This window comes from Delphinapterus leucas, chromosome 16 (assembly GCF_059928025.1).
Source record: "Delphinapterus leucas isolate spDelLeu-1000000601 "Yukka" chromosome 16, BTC_Dleu_Yukka2, whole genome shotgun sequence".
Lineage (NCBI taxonomy): Eukaryota > Metazoa > Chordata > Mammalia > Artiodactyla > Monodontidae > Delphinapterus > Delphinapterus leucas.
In genome coordinates, this window is record NC_143144.1 from 68,315,845 (window position 1) to 68,337,647 (window position 21,803).

Here is a 21,803-nt window from a genome sequence, read left to right on the forward strand (position 1 = left end):
ATCCCATCTAGAGTATTTTTACTTTCATTTATTGTGTTGTTCATCATTGTTTGTTTCCTCTTTAGTTCTTCTAGGTTCTTGTTAAATGTTTCTTGCATTTTGTCCATTCTATTTCCAAGTTTGGATCATCTTTACTATCATTATTCTGAATTCTTTTTCAGGTAGACTGGCTATTTCCTCTTCATTTGTTAGGTCTGGTGGGTTTTTATCTTGCTCCTTCATCTGCTGTGTGTTTTTCTGTCTTCTCATTTTGCTTATCTTACTGTATTTGGGGTCTCCTTTTTGCAGGCTGCAGGTTCGTAGTTCCCATTGTGTTTGGTGTCTGTCCCCAGTGGCTAAGGTTGGTTCTGTGGGTTGTGTAGGCTTCCGGGTGGAGGGGACTAGTGCCTGTGTTCTGGTGGATGACGCTGGCTCTTGTCTTTCTGGTGGGCACATCCACGTCTGGTGGTGTGTTTTGGGGTGTCTGTGGACTTATTATGATTTTAGGCAGCCTTTTTGCTAATGGGTGGGGTTGTGCTCCTGTCTTGCTAGTTGTTTGGCATAGGGTGTCCAGCACTGTAGCTTGCTGGTCGTTGAGTGAAGCTGGGTGCTGGTGTTGAGATGGAGATCTCTGGGAGATTTTCGCCCTTTGATATTATGTGGAGCTGGGAGGTCTCTTGTGGACCAATGTCCTGAAGTTGGCTCTCCCACTTCAGAGGCAGAGCACTGACTCCTGGCTGCAGCACCAAGAGCCTTTCATCCACATGGCTCAGAATAAAAGGGAGAAAAAGTAGAAAGAAAGAATTAGTAGAAAGAAAGAAAGGAAGGAAGGAAAGAAGGAGGGAGGAAGGAGGAAAGGAAGGAAAAAAAGAAAGAAAGAAGATAAAGTAAAATAAAATACAGTAAGATAAAATATAATAGTCATTAAAATAAAAAATAATTATTAAGAAAAAAATTAAAAGGAAAAAAAACGGACGGATAGAACCCTAGGACAAATGGTGGAAGCAAAGCTATACAGACAAAATCTCACACAGAAGTATACACATACACACAAAAAGAGAAAAAGGGGAAAAAATCATAAATCTTGCTCTCAAAGTCCACCTTAATTTGGTATGATTTGCTGTCTATTCATGTATTCCACAGATGCAGGGTACATCAAGTTGATTGTGGGGCTTTAATCCGCTGTTTCTGAGGCTGCTGGGAGAGATTTCCCTTTCTCTTCTTTGTTCTGTCAGCTCCCAGGGGCTCAGCTTTGGATTTGGCCCCGCCTCTGCGTGTAGGTCACTGGAGGACGTCTGTTCTTCACTCAGACAGGACGGGGTTAAAGGAGCAGCTGCTTCGGGGACTCTGGCTCACTCAGGCCAGTGGCGGGGAGGGAGGGGCACGTAGTGCGGGGTGAGCCTGCGGCGGCAGAGGCCAGCATGACGTTGCACCAGCCTGAGGCGCGCTGTGTGTTCTCCCGGTGAAGTTGTCCCTGGATCCCGGGACCCTGGCAGTGGCGGGCTGCACAGGCTCCCCGGAAGGGGGGTGTGGATAGTGACCTGTGCTTGCACCCAGGCTTCTTGGTGGTGGCAGCAGCAGCCTTAGCGTCTCATGCCTGTCTCTGGGATCTGTGCTGATAGCCGCGGCTCGCGCCCGTCTCTGGAGCTCCTTTAAGCAGCGCTCCCAGTCCCCTCTCACGAGGCACCAGGAAACAGAGAGGGAAGAAAAAATCTCTTGCCTCTTCCGCAGGTCCAGATCTTTCCCCGGACTCCCTCCCGGTCAGCCACGGTGCACTAACCCCCTGTAGGCTGTGTTCACGCCGCCAACCTCAGTCCTCTCCCTGCGCTCGGACCCTGAAGCCCGAGCCTCAGCTCCCAGCCCCGCCCGCCCCGGCGGGTGAGCAGACAAGCCTCTCGGGCTGGTGAGTGCCGGTCAGCACCGATCCTCTGTGCGGGAATCTCTCCGCTTTGTCCTCCGCACCCCTGTTGCTGTGTTCTCTTCCGCGGCTCCGAAGCTTTCCCCCTCCACCACCCGTAGTCTCCGCCCGCAAAGGGGCTTCCCAGTGTGTGGAAACATTTCCTCCTTCACAGCTCCCTCCCACTGGTGCCGGTCCCGTCCCTATCCATTTGTCTCTGTTTATTCTTTCTTCTTTTGCCCTACACAGGCACGTGGGGAGTTTCTTGCCTTTTGGGAGGTCTGAGGTCTTCTGCCAGCGTTCAGTAGGTGTTCTGTAGGAGTTGTTCCACGTGTCGATGTATTTCTGGTGTATTTGTGGGGAGGAAGGTGATCTCTGCGTCTTATTCTTCCGCCATCTTCCCCTCGTCTCTAATGTTCCTTATTAAATATAATTTATATTCACTGCTAGTGTTGGAGGGTCTCCTGCAGAGGCGGGAGGTGGCTCTGTTTCACCATGGGGACAAGGACACTGGCAGCAGAAGTTCTGGGAAGTACTCCTTGGCATGAGCCCTCCCAGAGTCTGAATGGGATTGTTTCTTGAATTACTCTGTCTGATCTTTCATTGTTAGTGTATAGCAATGCAACAGATTTCTGTATATTAGTTTTGTAACCTGCAACTTTACCAGATTCATTGATGAGCTCCAGTAGCTTTCTGGTAGCATCTTTAGGATTTTCGATGTGTAGTATCATGTCATCTGCAAACAGTGAGAGTTTCAACTGCTTTTCCAATTTGGATACCTTTTTTTTCTCTGATTGCTGTAGCTAGGATTTCCTAAACGGTGTTGAATAGAAGTGGTGAGAGTGGACATCCTTGTCTTATTCCTGATCTTAGAGGAAATGCTTTTAGCTTTTCACCGTTGAGTATGATGTTATCTGTAGGTTTGTCGTATATGGCCTTTATTATGTTGAGGTGTGTTCCCTCTATGCCCACTTTCTGGAGAGTTTTTATCATAAATGGGTGCTAAAGTTTGTCAAAAGCTTTTACCTGCATCTGTTGAGATGATCATATGGTTTTTATTCTTCAATTTGTTCATGTGGTGTATCACACTGATTGATTTGCAGATGTTGAAAAATCCCTGCATCCCTGGGATAAATCCCATTTCATCTTGTTGTATGATCCTTTTAATATATTGTTGGATTTGGATTGCTAGTATTTTGTTGAGGATATTTGCATCTGTGTTCATCAGTGATATTGGCCTACAATTTTTTGTTCATGTGGTATCTTTGGTTTTGGTATCAGGGTGACGGTGACATCATAGAATGAATTTGGGAGTTTTCGTTCCTCGGAACAGTTTCAGAAGGATAAGTGTTAGCTCTCCTCTAAATGTTTGATAGAATTCACCTGTGAAGCTATCAGGTCCTAGACTTCGTTTGTTGGAAGTTTTTAAATCACAGTTTTCAATTTCTATGCTTGTGATTGGTCTGTTCATATTTTTTATTTCTTCCTGGTTCAGTCTTGGGAGATTGTACCTTTCTAAGAAGTTGTCCATTTCTTTCAGGTTGTCCATTTTATTGGCATACAGTTGCTTGTAGTAGTCTCTTATGGTCCTTTGCATTTCTGTGGTGTCAGTTGTAACTTATTATTCATTTTCAATTTTATTGATTTGAGTCCTCTTCCTTTTTTATTCTTGATGAGTCTGGCTAAAGGTTTATCAATTTTGTTTTTCTTTTCAAAGAACCAGCTTTTAGTTTCATTGATCTTTACTATTGTTTTCTTTGTCTCTATTTCATTTGTTTCTGCTCTGATCTTTATGATTTCTTTTAGTAACTTCAGGTTTTGATGTTCTTTCTCTAGTTGCTTTAGGTATAAGTTTATGTTGTTAATTTGAGATTTTTCATGTTTCCTGAGGTAAGATTTTATTGCTATAAACTCCCCTCTTAGAACTGCTTTTGCTGCATCCCATAGGTTTTGGATTGTTGTGCTTTTGTTTTCATTTGTCTCTAGGTATTTTTTAATTTCTTCAGTGATCCATCGGTTGTTTAGTTGCATGTTGTTTAGCCACCACATGTTTGTGCTTTTTACGTATTTTTCTTATAGTTTATTTCTAATCTCATAGCATTGAGGTTGGAAAAGGTGCTTGATATGATTTCAATTTTCTTAAATTTACTGAGGCTTGCTTTTTGTGGCCCAGCATGTGGTCAGCCCTGGAGGATGTTCCATGTGCACAGGAGAAGAACGTGTATTCTGTGGCATTTGGATAGAATGCTCTTCTATAAATATCAATTAAGCCCATGTGGTCTGATGTGTCATTTAAGGCCTGTGTTTCCTTATTTGATTTTCTGCCTGCATGATCTGTCCATTGATGGAAGTGGGTTGTTGAAGTCCCCCACTATTGTTGTGTTACTGTTGGTTTCTCCCTTTTTGGCTGTTAGTATTTGCCTTATTTATTGAGGTGCTCCTATGTTGGGTGCATATATATTTACAATTGTTATATCTTGTTGTTGGACTGATCTCTTGATCATTATGTAGTATCCTTCTTTGTCTCTTTAACAGTCTTTATTTTAAAGTCTATTTTGTCTGAAATGAGTATTGCTATTCCAGCTTTCTTTTGATTTCCATTTGCATATAGTACCTTCTTCCATCCCCTCACTTTCAGTCTGTATGTGTCCCTAGGTCTGAAGTGGATCTCTTGTAGACAGTATATATACAGGTCTTGTTTTTGTATCTATTCTTTGTCTTTTGGGTGGAGCATTTAATTCGTTTACATTAAAGGTAATTATTGATATGTATGTTCCTATTGCCATATTCTTAATTGTTTTGGGTTTGTTTTTGTAGGTCTTTTTTCTTCCTTTCCTCTTTTTTCTGTGGTACACGGGCCCCTCACTGTTGTGGCCCCTCCCGCTGTGGAGCACAGGCTCTGGACGCGCAGGCCCAGCGGCCACGGCCCACGGGCCCAGCCGCTCCGCGGCATGTGGGATCCTCCCAGACCAGGGCGCAAACCCATGTCCCCTGCATCAGCAGGCGGACTCTCAACCACTGCGCCACCAGGGAAACCCCTTCCTTTCCTCTTTTGTTTTCTTCTCTTGTGGTTTGATGACCATCTTTAGTGTTGTGTTTGGATGGCTTTTTCTCCTTTTGTGTGTGTATCTGTTGTAGTTTTGGGGTTTGCTGTTTCCATGAGGTTTTGATATAGCAGTCTGTATATGTACAAGGTTTGCTAAAGTTGCTGGACTCTTCCTGCCTAGAGAAGTTCCTCTAGCATTTATTGCAAAGCTGGTCTGGTAATGCTGAATTTTCTTAGTTTTTGCTTGTCTATAAAGCTTTTGATTTCTCTGTCAAATCTGAATGAGAGCCTTGCTACATAGAGTATTCTTGGTTGTAGCTTCTTCCCTTTCATCACTTTAAATATATTGTACCACTCCCTTCAGCCCTGCAGAGTTTATGCTGAGAAATCAGCTGATAACCTTATGGGAATTCCCTTGTGTGTTATTTGTTGTTTTCCCCTGTTGCTTTTAATATATTTTGTCTTTAATTTTTGTCATTTAGATTACTATGTGTCTTGGCATGTTCCTCCTTGGGTTTATCCTGCCTGGTACTGTCTGTGCTTCCTGGACTTGGGTGACTGTTTCCTTCCCCATATTAGAGATGTTTTCAGCTGTTACGTCTTCAAATATATTTTCAGGTCCTTTCTCTCACTCTTCTCCTTCTGGGACCCCTATAATGTAAATGTTGGTGTGTTTTAATGTTGTCCCAGAGGTCTCTTAGATATTCTTCATTTCTTTTCATTGTTTTTTCTTTATTCTGTTCAGCAGTGATTTCTACCATTGTGTCTTCCAGGTCACTTATCCATTTTTCTGCCTCAGTTATTCTGCTATTGATACCTTCTAGTGTATTTTTCACTTCAGTTACTGTATTGTTCATCTGTTCTTTTGTTCTTTTAGGTCTTTGTTAAACATTTCTTGCATCTTCTTGATCCTTGCCTCCATTTTTTTCCCAAGCTTCTGGATCATCTTCACTATCATTATTCTGAATTCTTTTTCTGGAAGGTTGCCTATCTCCACTTCACTTAGTTGTTTTACTGGGGTTTTATCTTGTTCCTTCAGGTGGGACATATTCCTCTGCTGTTTCATTTTGTCTAACTTTCTATGATTGTGGTTTTTGTTCCCCAGGCTGCAGGATTGTAGTTCTTCTTGCTTCTGCTGTGTGCCCTCTGGTGGATGAAGCTATCTAAGAGGTTTGTGCAAGCTTCCTGACTGGGAGGAAGGGGTGGTGGGTGGAGCTGGGTCTTGTCCCTCTGGTGGGTAGGGCTGTGCTCAGTAAAACTTTAACCCACTTGTCTGCTGATGGGTGTGGCTGTGTTCCCTCCCTGTTGGTTGTTTGGCCTGAGGCGACCCAGCACTGGTGCCTACAGGCTGTTTGGTGGGGCTCATGGTGGCCTCCGGGAGGTGAGGGTCTCAAGCCAATGAGTACTTCCCAGAACTACTGCTGCCAGTGTCTTTGTCCCCACAGGGAGCCACAACCACCCTCTGCCTCTGCAGGAGATCCTCCAATACTAGCAGTTAGGTCTGGCCCAGTCTCTTAAGAGGTCACTGCTTTTTTCCCCTGGGTCCTGGTTCACACGAGACTTTGTGTGTGCCCTCCAGGAGTGGAGTTTCTGTTTTCCCCAGTCCTGTGGAAGTCCTGTGATCAAATCCTGCTGGTCTTCAAAGCCAGATTCTCTGACGGGGACTCCACCTGTTGCCAGACTTCCAGGCAACTGGGAAGCCTGACATGGGGCTCAGATCTTTCACTCCAGTGGGAGAACTTCTGTAGAATAATTGTTTTCCAGTTTGTGGGTTGCCCACCCATGGGTATGGGATTTGATTTCATCACAGTTGCACCCCTCCTACTGTCTTGTTGTGGCTTATTCTTTGTCTTTGGATGTAGGGTATCTTTTTTGGTAGGTTCTAGCCATTTTTTTTGTGGATGGTTGTTCAACAGTTAGTTGTGATTCTGGTGTTCTCATAAAAAAGGGTGAGTGCACATCCTTCTACTCTGCCATCTTGAGCTAATTCTGGAAGGAATTTTCTGTTTTCTGTCTTTTTGTTTTTATTGTTTACCATCTCTTCTGAGATCTGTTTCTGTTGCTTCCTTTAGGTGTAGTGATTTATTTTTCCATTGGGTAGTATAACCTTGCCGCAGTGGCTCCTTGTGCAAATACAGAAGTTTTCATACTGTAAATACCTAGAAGTAGAATTGATAGATCAAATGGGTTTACCTGGACATTTTCTAATTCATCAAATTTTTGCCAAGTTACTCTCCAAAGTTGTTTTGACAATTGATACTTTTACCAGCAGAGTGTGAGTTCTCACAGCTCCACTTTCTCCCATGTTGGTTTTAGCAGACTTTTTCACCTGCTAACCTGATGGCAGTTATAGCTTTTCATATTTCTCTAATTACTAGTGCTATTGAGTATTTAATGGACTTTTAAATATCTCCTGTGAATTGCCTGCCCACTTCTTAGTGCAGTATTTGCCTTTTCTTAGAAATCTGCTATGTTTTCTAGACTCAAATCCTTTTTTAGAAATGAGTTACAAAGATCTGTTCCTAGTCTGTAGCATGTTCTTTTGTTTCTATTATTTCTAATTAACATTTTAAAAGTTGTTAAATGTTCACAAACTTAGAAGTTTGGAGTTCAGTAAAATAACCTGTTTTTTCCTAAATTAATTGAGAGTAAGGTGTTCATCTGATGCTCCATCATCCCTGAGTATTTTAGCAGCAGTTATCTATCCTTTTGGCCTAAGAACAACTTTACAGTCTTAAAAAATTATTTGGAACGTCAGAACTTATTTATATAAGGGTTATATTTACTCATATTTACCATATTAGAAATTTAAATTAAGGAATTTAAAAATTAATTTTTAAAAGACATATTACATGTAATATAAATAAAAACTTTTATGAAAAATAATTACTTTTCAAAACAGGTGGATTTGTTTCACAGTTTTTGCAAATTTCCTTAATGTCTTCCTTAACAGATAATGGCTGAATTCTCATAATTGTTTCAGTCAGTTGCAATATGTTATTTTGGCTGAAGAATATGAAGAAAATCAGTCCTCAAACATATATGTAGTTGGAATATTTTAATATCCTTTTCAGATAATTGAAGATATTCAATGATAACTGGTTTAAAATGGCAGTGATAAATAACTTCTTGAAGATTAACTGCAATGTAGAATTTAAACCTATATTAATGAACTTTTTCCCCCTAACTTTTTATTTAGAAATAATGATAGACTCATAGGAAGTTGCAAAAATAACACTTCACTTAGCATCCCTTAATGTTAGCATCTTATATAATTGGAGTACAATATGAAAACCAGGAGATTGACATTGATACTATACGGGACTATAAGACCATATTCGGTTTTTTGCCTTTTTTTTAGGTGTTTTTGTGTGTGTCTATGATTCTGCATGTTTTTATCCCACGTATAGGTTCACAGTTAAGATATGGAATGGTTTCATCATCTCAGAGGAACTCTCCCTCCCTACCTTGTCCTTATCCCCTGAAAATTCCTGTTCCATTCTCCATCTGTATAGGTTTCATCAGTTCAAAAAATGTTGCATAAATTGAATTATAAAGTATATAAACTTTTCAGATTGACCTTTTCATTAAACTTAATAGCCTTGAGATCCAGCCAGGTTGTTGCATATATCAGTAGCTCATTCCTTTTTTTGCTGAGTGGTGTTACCTTGTGTGAATGTACCAGAGTTTAACCATTCACTCACCAAAGGACATTTGGATTGATTCCTTTTTTGGGTGGGTGGGGGGATTACAAATAAATGGTATGAGCATTGGTGTACAGGGTTTTTTTAAAAATATATTATTTATTTATTTGGCTGTGCAGGGTCTTAGTTGCAGCACGCCGGTTCTTTGTTGCTCTGTGCAGGATCTTCATTGCTGCGTGCAGGATCTTTAGTTGCGGCATGCAAGATATTTAGTTGCGGCATGTGGAATCTTTAGTTGCAGCACGTGAGATGTTTAGTTGTGGCATGTGGGATCTTTTAGTTGCGGCACGTGGGATCTTTTAGTTGCGGCATGTGGGATCTACTTCCCTGACCAGAGATTGAACCCAGGCCCCCTGCATTGGGAGCGGGGAGTATTTATTTATTTATATTTTTGGTTGCATTTGGTCTTTGTTGCTGCGTGCGGGCTTTCTCTGGTTGCAGTGAGCTGGGGCTACGCTTCATTGAGGTGCACGGGCTTCTCATTGCGGTGGCTTTTCTTGTTGAGCATGGGCTCTAGGTGTGCAGGCTCAGTAGTTGTGGTGCATGGGCTTAGTTGCTTCTGTGGCATGTGGGATCTTTCCAGACCAGGGCTCGAACCCATGTCCCCTGCATTGGCAGGCAGATTCTTAAACACTGGGGAGTGCAGAGTCTTAATCACTGGACCGCCAGGGAAGTCCCAGTGTACAGGTTTTTTGTGTGAGCACAAGTTTTCATTTTTCTGAGGTAAATGCCAAAGAGTGAAATGCTGGATTATATGGTAGGTATATGTACCATATACATATTAGTTATAAGTTATAACTAATTAGTTATAAGTAATCACTAAACTATTTTTTTCAGAATTTTTGTATTCACCTCTGTTTTACCTTCCCATCAGCAGTATATAAGATATTTGGCTTCTCTGCATTCTTGTCCGCATTTAATGTTATTACTATTTTTTATTTATTTAAGGTGCTCTGACAGAGTGTAGTAATATTTCATTGTGGTTTTAATTTTCATTTCCCTAATAGCTAATGATGTTGAACATCTTACTTGTGCTATTTGCCATATGTATCTGCTCTTTGGTGAAATGTTTGCATCTCTCTTTTGCCCATTTTCCAGTTGGGTTGTTTTTTTAATGTTGAGTTTTGAGAGTTCTTTATGTGTTTAGATGTAAGACCTTTGTTGAATATGAGGTTTTCAAATATTTTCTCCCATAGCTTGTCTTTCCATCCGCTTAACAGGGTCTTTTGCAGTGCAAAATTTTAAATTTTTAATGAAGTTCAGTTTATCAATCTTTTTCTTTTATGGGTTGTACTTTTGGTGTCATGCCTGTGAGATCTTCACCTGGCTCTAGGTCCCAAAGATTTTCTCATTTCTTTACTTCTCCAAGTTTTATAGGTTTACATTTTATATCTAAAAAAATCATAATTTTGAGTTAGCTTTTATTTAATTTATTTTAAATTAATTGAATTAATTTTTGTACAGTGTGAGATTTAGATTGAGGTTCTTTTTTTATTTTTCTCCTTCCTCCCTCCTTCCCTCCCTCCTCCTCCTCCTACTCCTCTCTTGTCCTCTCTCTCCTCTCCTCTCCTCTTTTCTTTTCCTTTTGGCCTATGGATGTTCAGCTTTTCCAGTGCCAACCTGTGGACTTTTCATTCCATTAAAATATGGCTCATTCATTTGTCTTGTAATTTGAGTGGCTCTGTTACCCATTTGTGATTTTCGAATCATCATAAATTAGTCAACTGGAAAATACTGGTTTATTGAGTTATGTAGATTTCCTAAATGTTGGCACACTTTATAGTACAATATTTTAAACATCCACATTTGTTAATAATGCCACTGATCTCATCAGAAAAGTCTTCAAAGGGCTTCCTTGGTGGCGCAGTGGTTGAGAGTCCGCCTGCTGATGCAGGGGACACGGGTTCGTGCCCCGGTCTGGGAGGATCCCACATGCCGCGGAGCGGCTGGGCCCGTGAGCCATGGCCGCTGAGCCTGTGCGTCTGGAGCCTGTGCTCCGCAATGGGAGAGGCCACAACAGTGAGAGGCCCGTGTACCGCAAAAAAAAAAAAAAAAAAAGTCTTTAAATACTGAGTAGCTTTTCAAGCTCATGATAGAAGATACGTGTTTTCCAAAGTTCTGATTTTTGTTTTAACTCTTAATTTTGTCATTGGCAACAAATATTCTCAGTTGTTTTATGTGAAGTGATGGGCTCACTTGCTTCATTTTTAAGAAAATGTCTGCCAAATACCTGGGTCTGCAGAGCTATGTATTCTCCTTACCTGGCTCAGGTTTGATAGTCCACATCAGGCCACTTCTAGTAACACCTTCCTTGGCTTACAGGGGCTCTGACTTCCTTTGCTAGGGAATTGGACACCCTCTTGTGTGGACACTCTTCTCATCTGCTTGGGATTCTAATTCCCTTTGTGGTTTCTTCATAGATTGTTTTAGGAATGTGGTTTTTAATTTCTACATATTTGTGAATTTTTCAGATTTCTTTCTTTTGTTGATTTTTAATTTTATTACTTTGTGGTTGGAGAATGTATTTTCCATTTTACTTACAGAAACTTAAAGTTTTATGTTCCAAAATATAGTTTGTCCTAGAGAATGTTTTCTGTTCACTTGAGAAGAGTGTGAATATTCTGCTGTTGTTTGGTGGAGTATTGATAAATGTCTCTTAGGCCTACTTGGCTTATAGTGTTGTTCAGGTCTTCTATTTCCTTGTTGATCTGTCTAGTTGTTCTACCCAGTATTGAAAGTAGGGTATTGAAGTCACTATTATTGTTGAATCATCTGTTTTTTCCCTTCAGTTCTGTGAGTTTTCATTTAATATATTTTGATGCTCTGTTAGGTGCATATGCGTTTGTAATTGTTTTATCTGCTTGATGGATTTACCCTTCTATTGTTATAAAATGTCCCTTGTCTTTAGTAATAATTTTTGTCTTAAAGTCTGTTTTGTCTGGTTAGTATTGGTGTGGTATACCTTTTTTCATCATTTTACTTTCAGTCTATTCATGTGTTTTAATCTAAACTGTTATCTCTTGTAGACAGCATACAGTTGGATCACTTTTTTTTTAATCCATTCTACGAACTAATGGCTTTTAAGTTGAGGGTTTAATATTACCTATTTACATTTAGTTATTGATAAGGTAGAATTTGCACCCTGCTACTTTGTTTTCTGTGTGTCACATGTTTTTTGTTTCTCTTTTCCTCCATCACTGTCTTCTTCTGTGTTAGATATTTTTTAGAGTACTTTTGTTTAGAGTTCTTTTGTCATTTTTTAGTGGCTGTCCTACAATTAACATATTAAGTCATAAGAATCTAGTTTGGATTAAACCACGTTAATTTCAACAGTCTACTTAAACATTGTGCCTGTATAGCTAGCTCCACTCCCCCCCCACCTTTTGCTGTTACTGTCATACAGAATTACATCTTCGTACATTGTGTGTCCATCAACACATTTATAATTACTGCTTTGTGCCGTTCTCTTAAATTGGATAGGAGAAAAAAGCTATGGGCAAGAAATACATTTATAGTGTCTTTTATATTTATTTTTGTAGTTACTTTTGCCAGTGCTCTTTCTTTATTTGTATTCGAGTTATTGTCTAGTGCCCTTCCATTTCAGCCTGAAGGACTCACATTAGCACTTTTTGTAGGGCAGGTCTGCAACAAATTCTTTTAGTTTTTGCTTATCTGGGAATGTTTTAATTTTACCTTTATTGAAGGGTAGTTTTGCTGCATATAGAATTCTTGACATTTTTTTGTTTATTTGGTTTTCCTTTCAGAACTTTGAATATGTCTTCCCACTGCCTTTGGCCTCCATATTTTCTGAAAAGAAATGACTTGTGGAAGTGACTGTTAATCTTCTTATGTCTTATACATGATGAGTTGCTTCTCTTGCTGCTTTCAAGATTTTTTTTTTTTGTCTTTGTCATTTAGCAGTTGGTAAGGATGTGCCTATGTGTAGATCTCTTTAAGTTTATTCTGCTTGGAGTTTGTTCAGCTTCTTGGAGGTGTAGATTAATGTTTTTCTTCAAAACTTGGAAGGAAATTTTTGGCCCTTACTTCTTCCAGTATTTCTGCCACCTTCTCTCGTCTCCTTCCAGGACTCTATTTATGTGTATTGTTATTTAAAATGTTCACTTGATGGTGTGCGCAGATCTCTGATGCTCTGGTATTTTTCTTCATTCTTTTTTCTTACTATTCCTTCTGTCTTTTTTCTTTCTATTCCTCAATGGATAATATCAGTTGACCTATTTTGAGTTCATTGTTTCTTCTGCTTGCTTATATCAGCTGTTGAACCTTTCTAGAGAATTTTTCATTTCTAGAGTTCAAAGTTATTGTACTTTGAACTCTAGAATTTTATTTTTTGTTTTTTTGTGGGTTTTTTTTTGCGGTACGCAGGCCTCTCACTATTGTGGCCTCTCCTGCTGCGGAGCACAGGCTCCGGACGCGCAGGCTCAGCGGCCATGGCTCACGGGCCCAGCCACTCCGCGGCATGTGGGATCTTCCCGGACCGGGGCATGAACCCATGTCCCCTGCATCGGCAGGCGGACTCTCAACCACTGCACCACCAGGGAAGCCCTAGAATTTAATTTTTTTAGTAACTTTTTTTCTCTTTATTCACATTCTCTGTTTGGTGAGACATTTTTCTCTTGCCTTCTTTTAGTTCTATAGACATGTTTTCTTTTAGCTCATATTTAAAATAGCTGGCTTAAAGTCATTGTCTAGTAAGTCCAACATCTGAATTTCCTTAGGGACAGTTTCTGTTGTTTGCTTTTCTTCCTGTGTTTGGGCTATTCTTTCTTATTTCTTTGCCTATCTTGTAATTTTTTATTGAAAAACTATGGACATTTAAAATACTAAATGTACATTTAAATAATGTGAGCATCTTAGATAGCATAAAAATGTCCAAATAACGGACACTTTAAATAACAAAATGTGGCAATTATGGAAATTAGATTTTGCCCCCTTTCTGGGGGTGTTTATTGTTCCTGCTTATTGTGGTTGCTGTTGGTGTAGTAACTTTGTGAACTAATTCTGTTTCATGTGGCCACTGAAGTCACTATTTGGTTAGCTTAGTGGTTGGCTAATGATTGGGCAGAGATTTCTTTAAATGCCTGCAACCAGTAAATCTCCCAGTCTTTGCCAAAGACCTCTGTGTGTATTAGGGCATACCTTCAGCACTCATCCAGGCAGTTAACTGCCTTAGCTGTTGCTTTCTGCTTGTACACAGCTCCAAAGTTAGTTTGTCAAAAGTGATACCTTGGGACCTTCTCAGGTCTTTGCTGAGTGTACACACAGCTCTAGCCATGCACATAGTATTAAGTGTGTACATAAGCTTCTAGATTCCCAGGAATGTGGGAGCTTTTCAAAGTTCCTATGATATCTCATTCTGAGATATTCCTTTCAATCTTTTTGATTAGTCTGTTTGCTCCAACTGTTGTTCACTGCCTTAAGCAACTGTGAGGATAAAATACTCGCATGTAATTGTTTTCAACAAATGTCCTCTTGGGGAAAAGGTCTTTTGCACTGAGTAAGTTCTGAGTTAAGTCAAATACAGATAGTGTTGCAAATGGGGTCTTTCCAGGAGCCACCAGACAGGTCAAATAGTGATAATTCGGAGGGGTTGTTGGTGAATGAAGCTTTGAATGAGCTCCAGCTTTGTTCTGTTCCGTCTGGTGTCTGCTAAGCTGAGCTGGGAATGTGGACTGTAATTTTTCAAGGCTGTTATGGATTTGGAGAGCAGGGGAAGGGACTAGGGCAAGTTAAAATGTCACAAAGCTTGTTGTTCTTACTGAGATCCTTTCTTCCTTTTTGTAAATGCATCCTGGGTGCAAGCTCTTGGCTAATTTTGAGAGTTCTGATAGAGTTTATTCGAACTGTTTTTGTCATTTTTCTTGCTGTTTTTATGGAGGAGAGAATTTTCAGAGTTACTTACTGTACTGTTTTCTCTGATGTCACCTCCACTTGGCTTTGACATCCTGTGCTGACAGGCCTCCATGTTTGGAAGTCCTCCCAAACCTCCACCCCCCACCTCACCCAGACTTTGACTCCCCCTGTCAGACCACTCTGCATAGATGACCTCTTCACCTTGCTTGGACTCGTAACTTTCCATGCCATGCCACCTGCCCCTTAACCACCCACCCCTCCATGTAGACATGTTCCTCACCATTCTTAGATTCCAGTATCGCACACTGGTTTGTCACCACCTGTGGATGCTCTTCTCGTCCCAATAAGACTCTGATTCTCCATGCTGAGCCATCTCCCTATGAGGATACCCATCCCCACCTCACTTGAACTCTAATACCTCTTGTGTGTTACCAGTACATGTTGATATCCACCCTGTCCTGCTCAGGCTCTGATACCCTATACTGAGCTGCCCCTTGTGGGATTGTCTTTCTCATCTCACCCAGGCTCTGCAATCCAAGATGCAGTGGGTCTTCTATACTTATACCCTCTTTAATCTGCTTGGGCTATGACTCTTTCTGCTGTGGGACATTTTGATTTGTCACCTCCCACGATCACTCGGGTGGATGCCCAACTTGCTCTGCAACATTCAGTTGCTTTAGTATTGAGTTGTTCAGGATGCAGAATAGATGTGCTTAATTTTTTGACACTCAACAATGTTATTACAGATTTACTAAAGAAATAAGAAAAACACAGATCCTAAAAGGAACAGAGAGAATATATAAAAGACAAGTATACTGCTGTTGTGAAAGTTAACAAGAATTTGAGGTGTAAAGATTTACCTAGGAACTTAAAATAAAACCAGTAATTTTAAAAAACTTAATGTTATATAGTGACAGACATTCATAAGAGCTCCTCCCAGGAGGAGGAGTCTAGATACCTAGCCTAATCAGAAGAATATAGGAAAGACTTTCTGGCAAAAGTGATTCCTAGAAGTCTCAAGAGATGTTTATGGGTTCATCTGGAAAGGTGGTACTTGGAAAAGGAACAGATGTGAACGGGGAAGACGTACAAGCAGAGGAGGAAACAGCAAGAGTATAGGTATGGACACAGGAAGCAGTACCTTCTGTTCAGGAAATAGAATACTGATGAGGATAGTGTATACAGGGTATGGCCAGGGAGACTAGGGAGTAAATGTGGAGAGGAGGAAAAGATCATCCCCACAGAAGGAGCAGTCCGAGCAAAGATATGGTTATATGAAAGCATTTTAAGCCTACTGTGTCAATAGTATGGTAAGACTGGAATGGAGAGTGTATTAAGGGTGCAAAAGGTAAACATGGAAAAGATAGATTGGAGCCTGATTATGGAGAAACCTAATGTGTGTTTATACATATGTGTAGGTATATGTATGTGTACTTATTTGTGTGTGTGTTGAGTAGGGGAGTGGCTTCAAATCAGTGATTTAGCCTGAAGATGCTTAGTCTGGCATCACTGGTTGGGATGGAGAAGGGGTTGCTGTTTAGAATTTAGAGTCAGGGAGATTAATTTGGAATCTTACGTAATAGCTTAGTGAAGGTTAAGAATATGGTAAGAGTTGTGAGGATTGGGCACAATAGGAAATAACACGGAGTTTGAGACAATTGGGAATTGATCATTCGAGGAAGCCAGAGGGAAAAGAAATAGAAAAAGCTAAAAGTTGGTGTAGAGATTGGATTATTGTTTAGGATTTAAAATTAAAACTGTGAAGAGGTAATTGGTTTAAGAAATGCTGGGATGGTCAAAGGAGAAATTATCAGCAAGCTCAGCTCCAAAAGTGGGACTTGTGACCCAAGTTGTTAAGATGTTAAGAATTGATTGATTGGCAGCTCTGGAGTGTTAAGAGTCTTACATTGTGAGGACACATGGGAAAATGACTGAGCCTGAAGACAGTGAACACAAAGGAGAATGCAATACAGAACTCTAGTGGGTAGAGGGGAGAAGTGTTTGGAACTTCAGTGACTTGAGAATGGCATGAGAAAAGGCTAAATTTATTTAAACCTTACGCCTCATGTATAATATGGACAGTAGAGGTTTGATATAATCAGTGGAAGGTTAAAAACTGAGAGGATAAACCAACATGAAGCCAGTGACTTATGATTAGGGGCTAGTTAACACCAAAAGACTAAGAGTGTTCCACTTATGAGACTTTGTTCCCCTTACATAAAGGAAACAGCAAGCTATGGATTTCAGTATGTTGCTCCCTTTGTGTGTCAAGCAGGTTTCAGCTAATGTTACTCACTATTTTGTTAGGTTTCCCAGAGATTTCTACTTGCTGTTATAGGATGAAAAAAATTAAGGAATATATGAATTGGAATGTTTTCATTTTTAAAAAATTGAGCATATCAGTTCATTGTAATTCAGCATTGTTCTTTTTCTCCTTTTGCATTAGTCTGCTTTGCTTACTTATTAGTACAATATGTTGCTAGTTTAATTTTATCTTTTATGCATGGCATCATTAATTCAGGTGCCCAGTGAGAACTAGATAAAAGTTTATTTAGATGATGATAGTGTCCTTTTTATGTAAAAAACACTCACTGTTTTCTCTTTCCTCACATCTCCCTTGGGGTTTTCTCGGTAGTATTTCCTTTCAGGTCCAAAGTTTGGACAGAAGTTTTTGAATTCGTAATTAGAATGTTTCCTTAATTCTAGGGAATAGTAATAAATGGATTAGAAATGTGAGACAAAAAGTAATCTTTTCAAGTCAGTACTTGCAGGGTATAAAAGATATTTTAGGATAATTGTTTTCAATTATATGAAAAAAATTTATTAAAATTTCCTGCCTTTCTGTTTCCTCTGTTTCTGTTCCCCAAACAAGTTGACAAACAGCTGTGACAGAAGCAATCTTAAAATAAACAAAAGTATCTTAAGTTGAATAGTATATGTCATAATATCACTCAATGAAATCCTTTGTATCTTGTTATTGTAGTGGTAACTCTTGATAGGTGTGGGAAATGACACAATTCTATATTGTGCCTTCTATATTTTTCATTTTAGTTTTTGTTTTATTGAGGTATAAAAGGTATTTTGAAACTGATCATTTATATTTACTAAAGAGGAAGGAATTCTAAAAAATTATTATCTGGGTTTTTTCATTTGTTCTTTCATTTATGTGTTAAATACTTAATGGGCATCTAGTGTTGGCCAGGTTCTAGGCTCTGAATATACAGCTGTAAACCAAACAATCAGAAGTCCTTGCTTTCAGAGAGCTCACATTCTTGGGAGAGAGGGAGACAATAAACAAAATCAATCATTAAGTATATTTTTTGCCAGGTAGTGAGTGCTGCGAAGAAAAATAAAGCAGAGGAAGAAGAATAGGAAAGAGATATTTTTATTTTATATGTTGTAGTCAAGAATGAGATATTTAAGTAGGGAGCAAGCAATGTGGATATTTGGGAGAAAGGACTATATAGAGAGAGAAAGGACTAGAGCATGAAAGGGCTCTTGAAGGTCAGAGTAAGAGCCTGGGAAACCATCAGATTTTTTAAAGTAAAAGAGTGACATAATCAGGCTTAACAGTTAAATGGATCACAGTGATTGCTAAGAGAACAGTCTGTTAAGGGGGTAAAGATGGAACGTAGGAGGCCAGAAGGCTACAGTCCAGGCAAGAAGTGATGGGGGCTTTTAAATGCGGAGGTAGTAAGAAGTGGTTGGATTCTTGGTAGATAGAGCAATGGTGTTTTCTGATGGACTGGATGTCAGATTGAGTGAAAGAAAAGTCAAGGAAGCCTCCACGGTTTTTGGCCTGAGCATTTGAAAGGATGCACTTGCCATTTATTGAGATTGAGAAGATGGAACACATTCAGGAGTTCAACTTAAGTCATTTTAATTTGAGATGCTTGTTACATATCCAAGTAGAGATGCCAAATAGGCAACTGGATATACAGATCTCTGGAGTTCAGGAAAAACATCCAGGTTGGAGATGGTATTTGAGCATTGAGAGCGTGTAGGTAGCATTAAAATAATGGGACTGGGTGAAATCATCGAGTCCCTACTTGAAAGTGAGTACGACAGAGAAGAGATGTGAGTCCTGGGATTTTCTAATGTTTGGAGATTGCGAAGATGAGAAGGAACCAGCACAGGATACTGAGGAGTGCCAGTGAGATACCAAGGGAGAGTGGTATCCTGGAAGCCAATTGTAGAGTGTTTCAAGGAGAGAAGGATGATCAGTGTTGTTAAATGCTGTCGATAGTTTTGAGTAAGACAAGGATGAGGAACTGACTGTTAGACTTATCAATGTGGAAATGCTGAAAGTTTTTTATTAATATGTCAAAATATAAACTCTGAAAAATATTGTCTGCTTTTATGTGAAGAGGAAAAGGAATATACTCATGTTTAGAACTAGAATTATTTGGGGCAGGAGTCCTTAGTAGTAAGTTGGTTCAAAACAAATAAAATTTGTGACTTTCTGGTTCTGAGCCTACATGAGAAAAAAAAAAGGCTGCTATAGCCTGAAATATGATCTAGCTAATAACATACAGCATTGACATTGTGTCCAAATCAGTATAACTTTTCTTAAGTTGCGAGCTCCCAGGGAACAAAAACTGTTTCCTCAATTCAGTTAATATAACACTTAAAATGGTACCTAACTTTGTGGGAAGATGCAAATAAGTGTGATTCTTGTAAATGATTTTAATAAGTTAAATTCTTATGTATTTATATAGGAAAGAATTTGTAATAATTTACTCAAGTAGCTGGGTATGTTATAAGTGGAAATAACTTATCCATTAGATATGTATGTATGGTATAGTAGAATGCGGTAGCAGAAAGATTCCTAGAAAGTAAAGCTTTGGTTCATTCCTGCCTCTGCCACTGATTGACTCTGAATAAAGAGTCAAAGACTTGGCTATCTAGAATCATCTGTCAGTACCTAGTTAGGTGACAAGAAAATGTTTATGTTGGCATTAAAAGGATAGTAAAGTCATTTTCTGTGCAATGATTTCTTAAAACACTTTTCTCTTTGAAATTAAGTTTAAATATCTGATTTCATTCTTTTATTATGTTATATAGTCTTAGTTTGTAAGCTATAAATAAGTTTTAAATTTATCCATACTATCAGGGATACTCTCTCAATTTGACTTAGTCATTTAGCTCATATTTATTCAGCATCTACTATATTCCAGACTGATACAGATGCTAACAGTATACCTGTGAAGAAGACAGACAAGGACTCTATCTTATGGAAGTCTTATGGAGTAAGACTTCTTTCAGGGGACCTCGGGGAAAAATAGAATTTTTTAACCAAGAAACACATTATCTGAGGTAATCTCATTGCTCTGTCTTCTGTAGTTTTTTGTTTCAACCAGTACTTAAGAGCAGATTCGTTCAGCATTGAAAAAGTTCTGCTCTCATTGAACTTACATGCCAGTTGGGGAGAAGGAAGAGTATAAAGGCATGTAAGAAACAACGAGTAAAATACTTTCATATAATTTAGAGGTCATTGTCATAATAATCGTAGGACATGACAAGAGTTATAAATAGTGGAAATAGGCTTATTAAGTATGTGGGTAGCATGAAGCTTAGATAAAAATTGCTAAATTGAGGGCTTTGTAGAGTCACCTGTGTAGTTTCATTTACTGTCCATATGTGCCTAATTGCCTGAAGTGGCTTCTGTGGGCTCAGCAGGTTTTTACAATCCATGACTTTAAAGACCACCCTACTATACCAGGCTAGCCCTGGTCTGTTCACATAGAGAGGCAAGGGTCTGGAGAGAGAGCGCAGAAGCATGCAAGGCCTCTTGCAGTCTAAATTGGTACAAAATTGTTTTTCTTACATTCTATAGGTTAATGAAAGTTAAAAAGGCCAGCTCAGGTTGAAGGCATGGAGAAACAGGTTCTAGCACCTAAGTTTTGCCTCGGGCCTTATTTTCTGTGAAACTCAGACTATGAGATTGTCTATCACGCTACAGTTTTGTTTTGTTTTGTTTTTTCTTTAGCCAATGTCCTTGAATATGCTTAAATTTTTTTTGGCATAAGTACTATTAAGGTAGGATTAATAAAAATAAAACAATACAACATTGTAAATCAACTATACTCCAATAAAAAAAATTTTTAAATTATATATAGTCCCATTACCTCCACAATAAAACAGTCCATTATTTTCCAATTTTCTTTTCTAATGCTTTTCCATATACATAAAACATTTTGCAGTAATTCCTCCTTGGCTACTTATCATAGTATATTCAGCATTTTTTTCTTTTTTAACCTCACCCCAACATGATAGTCATTACCACTACTGAATTATCTTCAAAAATTTTCCTAATGGCACAATACTCCAAATTTTGAGAGATCTGACAGATTATTTTCATTTTTGTTCTATTATTGACTCTTTGTGGTTTTACTATTAATGATACTCATAAAAATTTATATATAAAGATTTTCTGACCTCTGCTTTTCTAACATGTAGCATGACTGAATAAAAGATCAAATAACTTGATATGAACAATCACTTAGTATAAAATGTGTTGCAAAATATAGTCACTAACCATAATCTGATTGTTAGCTTTATAATTTTGTGCAGTTTATATAAAAGAGATGAATTGTTTGATTTGTTCACTCAAAAAATATTTGTCATATGCCAGGCATCATTGTAGCCTTCTTAAATACAAATACAAATAAAATATGGAATTGACCTAAAAACAACAAAAATAAAAACACCCTGCTTCTTCAGATACAACTGCTTGCAACTTGTGGTCTGTGGTACTTTTGCTAGTTTTATATCTTTGTATATACATCTTTTCATCAAGGGCTCCTTGTCCTAAAGTTTCCCTCACTGCATTCCCACTTAAATTTTTTCTTTCTGCTTATAGTCCAGTCAATTGAAATATGTACTTTCCCAAATCAAGTGATATCTATGAATGGGTATATATTTTTATCTTATACTGAACAAGATTGAGAGAATCTTTTCCCAGCCAATTTGAATTGCTTATTCACTTATTTTTAAAAATTTTGATTTTCAAAATATGCTTTTTTCAAATGTGCCTTTTAAACTTTCACTTATTTAAGAAACGCCAGTATACTTTTTTGTAATCTACATACGGTAGATTTGTATCGTCCATTGTATTTTATTTTTTACATTTTTCTTTTGAAATAATCTTAGACTCATAGAATTTATAAAATTATTAGTACAGAGAGTTCTCCTGTACCCTTTACTTATTTTTCACCAATGATAACATCTTACATAACTGTAGTACAATTATCGAAACCAGGAAGTTGACATTGGCACAATGCTGTTAATGAAACTACAGTTCTTG

General features: G+C 38.7%; 1 protein-coding gene across 8 annotated transcripts in view; it reads left to right on the top strand.

Annotated features, from left to right (window-relative positions):
* The window catches only part of SHOC2 (SHOC2 leucine rich repeat scaffold protein), a 112,771-nt gene that overhangs the window by 35,053 nt on the left and 55,915 nt on the right, over positions 1–21,803 (top strand). The window contains exon 2 of one of the 8 annotated variants that reach the window (XM_089898163.1): positions 6,028–6,092. The exons of 6 other annotated variants lie outside the window; for them this stretch is intronic. The gene's annotated coding sequence lies outside the window, so the exon portion shown is untranslated. Of the gene's footprint in view, positions 1–625; positions 6,093–21,803 lie in introns of those variants that run through there. One more of the 8 variants, XM_089898164.1, reaches the window with a different exon arrangement.